Source organism: Camelina sativa, chromosome 11 (assembly GCF_000633955.1).
Source record: "Camelina sativa cultivar DH55 chromosome 11, Cs, whole genome shotgun sequence".
NCBI classification, from domain to species: domain Eukaryota; kingdom Viridiplantae; phylum Streptophyta; class Magnoliopsida; order Brassicales; family Brassicaceae; genus Camelina; species Camelina sativa.
In genome coordinates, this window is record NC_025695.1 from 8,433,330 (window position 1) to 8,438,018 (window position 4,689).

A 4,689-nucleotide genomic window follows, 5' to 3' on the forward strand; every position below is an offset into this window, starting at 1 on the left:
TTTCCATTTTTCTTTTTGGGCGATCAACAACCTTTTCTTTTCTAGGGTTAAATTCATCATATTTGTTTCCTCTTCTTCTAACTCTTCTTTTTATCCCACCTTTTTGGCCCTTTATGCTTTACGTACGTATGCCAATATATATATATATACCCTCCTCCAAACCATTACAATATAACGCGACTTTTTTTTTTGATAAATCCTATCGGCTGATCGGCTGATCCAGTCAGCCTCGATAGAAACGCACTGAAGTGTTTTAAAGTGGACTTCTCTTCGAAAGGCCATCATAATGTTTGTCTCTTGAATGCTTTCCGACTAATATTAGGGGATAGTGAAACTGCTTTCATTTCTGACTACCAGGTAAACCAATTGGGCCAAGGCCCAACTGACAGACTTCCCACACAACTATGATTTTTGTTTTCAGGATGGATTGAACCTGGGTTAATTCCTTTCAACCTTTCCCCAATTCTTCCGTACTGGTAGATCACAGCTGTGCGGGCTATATAAACTGGTTAGACAACTATAAAATAATAATATATATATCTAATATATATATATATATAATCTAATATATATATATATATATATATATATATATGACATGGCCAGATATTTTTATTTGTGAGGAGATTGTTGTTTTTTTGGGTGCTAAAATAGACAACCATGAGATAAGATTTGAAATGCTTGATATTTATTATTAATAAAGTAGGGTTTTGGATCGTTTAAATAAGTTTTTTTTTTCTCATATGATCTGTAAAATCTTTTAATGTGCATGTTTCAAATTTATGTAAACAAAGATAACTACTATGATTTGATACCATCAAATTATCAAGAAACAGTAGGGTAAAAGGGAAATTGTCTTGGAGAAGAGAAGACAGAGATGTGATCCACTAGAGTCAAAATACTCACTGGATGATATTTTTTTTGTATCTTAATGGGCTTTGTATTATTAACGTTTCTTCCACGGCAATAACCCCCACCCAATCTTTATTACAGAGTCAAGAAGATTCCTTTTCACTAATTGAGCAATTCCAATTTTTGCTTCTAAGTGGGGTATAAATTCTTAATCACATCACCAGGAAAGACACCATATATTTACTAAAGCTCCCAACTCAAGCATTCTATTATAAAACCCATTATTCTAATTACAAACTTAAGACGCTATGTTAACTTTTGATTCCATCTTGTATATTTTATAGTTCAATAATAATTAACCGGTCCCTAAAAACGATGAAACTCTAAAGTTTAAGTACCATACATTCTTATCCGAGAATCTTTACTAATAAAAATTAAGAGCTAAACTCCTAAGCCCATCCACATAGGATTTTAAACAACTAATAAAAATTTGATATATCACTTATTAACATTTTATACAATTTCCAGAATTTTCTATATTAAAAATTATTTTAAATAACCTATCATGATTTGACATGTCATTCATTAACATTTTTTAAATTTACAGAATTTTTTAGAAAAAGGAAAATTTTAAATTTATGAAAATAAAAAAACTAAGCACAATATCCCACATCGGCTAGAAATTTTTTAGACAATAGTTCAGAACCAGTATAAATAAGATTAATATGTTTCCAACAACGAATGAGCAGGAAAGCTTGATTTATCAGGCGTCCAAGTTTAAAAGTTTTATTTGGTTTGATCTGGTTTTTTATTTGATCAAATTAAAACTTTAAACAGTTTCAAAAAAAAATTATAATATTTAAAAAATTTTAAATTTTAAATATTATAAATATTGAAACTTTTAAAAGTTCTTAGCTTTTAAAAAGTTTTAAAATATTATAAGTTTTAAATTTTAAAAGTTTAAAATATTATAAATATTGAAACTTTTTAACAGGTTCAAATTTTATATTTCGAAACCTTTTAAAATTTTAAAATATTATAAATATTGATGTAATACATAAATTATCTTATTTATCTACGTTTTTTTATTTCTTATGAGCTGTAAAACATATTTTTGTGTATGATTTTATAGATGAGTTGATATTCTTTCATTAATTTTTTATTTTTATCTTATTTTTTATTTTTATGAGAAAAGAAATGATTTTGTTCTTGGAGTTTGATGGGTTAACAACTTGTGTGGTAGTCTAAAAAGAATGTTTTTCAGTGGAAGAATGTGAAGAAGTTGATGAGGAAGAAGAATAAAAAGAGTATAACGAAAAACCAGACGGTAAAAGTAACGATGACAATTACCACAAAATTTGACAATGAAAATGACAAGAAAGAATATGAAGAATAAGACAACATGAAATAAAAAAACACGAAAACATAGGTCATACCGATCAATTAAATATGAAAACAAGTTAAATTCATGATGATAAAATTGTTCCGTTTTTCTGGTGGTCAAAAAAATTGTTTAGGATATGTGAGGTCATCAGTTTAATTCGCCTCGCCTCGACGTCGAGTTAAATTGATGATTTTTTTATCAGATTTGATTTTATAACACAACTGATTTTTATATTTTAAAAAAATGTGTATCTGAATTTTTTTTTCCTAATACTAATTTAAATTTTTTTATAAAATATAATATTTTATTACCATCATCAATTATATATAATTTTCATCAAAATATATCAAATAACGCGTGGTTCAAAACCTAGTACCTTAAAAGAAACCATAAGTTATCCACATTAATTAAAATTCGAGAATGGACCTTCTTTTCCTCCTAGATCAAAACCCGAAACTCGGGTCATGCAAGGACGGCCAATAGTGAACATTCTTATATTCAAGTTTCTTTCCTCCTCAATAGTGACAAGGGCTAGTTCAGGAGTCAGGGACTCTATATATCCCTCAGTAGTGTGGAGCTTCTTCTCCTATGAACTTGCCAAGTTCGAATAAACTGATCTTAGCCATTTTGAACATCTCGGCCCATGTATGTAACATTTTGGGCATTTATACTTTCAAGAAGATCTTGAAGAAGTAACTATAAAAGCCCAATAAGCTAAAATTATTTCTTCTGTTGTTGTTTTACGTTTTGAACTGTCGAGTGATGGAGGAGTGGCTAAGAATGTCTTTTGTGTGCAATAGTGACTTGGGTTGGGGGTGTGAGAGAAATGTGATAGTGATTCGGTTGTGGGCGTAACAACACAACTGGCTAGAATAATACCTCGTCGATATTTTCTCATTCCACCACATAGTATTGGTTTAATATTTGAAGGTGACATCTAGCGACTTTCGATATCATTGATTTGATGTGAGACCCAAAAAAATAAAAAAAAACTGATGAGACCAATCTATATGTTCTAGCCAGCGGCATGAAAACTATGAGTCTATGATATTGCTTGGGTTCGAAATTTATTTGGTTACCTAAAAATATTCATGATCATAACAATGGTATCATCACAAGTGTATCCTATGACACAAAAGTCAATATGGCACGGCCGTTTCTGGTAAACTGACTGGGATCAGTTCATGACATGCCGAAGATCTTTCTCTTCAATTCTTTGACGCACAAATAAAAAGAAAAAGTCAACGGAAAATGTCATCATCATCTGTTTGGGTTGATGACAAATGTTTTAAATTCTGAAGCAGAGGAAATAAATATAAAACGACGGAAAACAAAACAAAACAAATAAAGCAGCTGGACAGTAGTGGACCATTTAATTTAGCTAGTTTCCGTCTAAACGCATTCATACAGATCTCCTCTCCGACTCTTCTACCTATATACAATATTCATTTTTACTTACGTAACCTAACTCACTTCTTTTATTTTGCCTTCTAGAAGCCTTTGTTAATTCAGTAAACGGAAGTCAATCACCTATTTTTGGAAACGACAACTTGCCCTTTTGGTACCTAAATTCCATTTTTATCCAAACTTAGTTGGATTAAGCATTTTTCCTAACTTACGTATATATTTATTCTTTTTATTAATTTATTGGCTTTCATCTAAATTGGGTGTGTTTCTTTCTTGACCACTTTATTAGTAGATACAATCGTCAATCGGTATCATCACTAGGATCATTCATATGTATATAGTCTTTCTTGACTGCAGTCCCTTATCTTTTGCTGTTGATACGAGAAAGTTTGCATCTTATCTTTTCCGGAATCATTTTTTTTAATTCTCCAGTAGTGTTCGGTAGTTGTGTTTGTGTACCTCATTTCTACTCCTTTATAAATAAATCAAATATATTAGTTATAGTTTAAGGGTTAGATTGTCAAAAATGAGAGTTAAATTAGCCAACAACATATAATATCAGTTTATAACCAAGTGGCAAAAGTAAGTAGTTTGACCAAAATACTATTGTATCCACTAATGATTATGTTATAAAGATTATGTTATTTTATAAAAAATACATTATACAAGTTGTATACACCTATTCTATTGCACATGTAATCTGGTACAGTGAAAACATGCATGTGAGTTATATAAAGGGAAAATGTCATGAAAACCCACTTTGGGTATGAGTTCTGTCACAAAAACCCACTTTCCATTCATGGTATACTTTCCCAAGTTTTTTGTTTATGTGTCCACTTTCCTTTTACATTTTTGTCTTTACTAACAACTTACCTCTCTTTCTCTTCTTCTTTTCTCTCTTTTTCTCTTCTTTTTTGTTGTTAATACTTTAACAAAGTAAAATATATTTATTTGTTATCATAAAACAAATTTTCTATTTATTTATATAAAATATGTTATGATTATATATTTTCTACATTTTAAGATACATATTGCTATATTTTTTA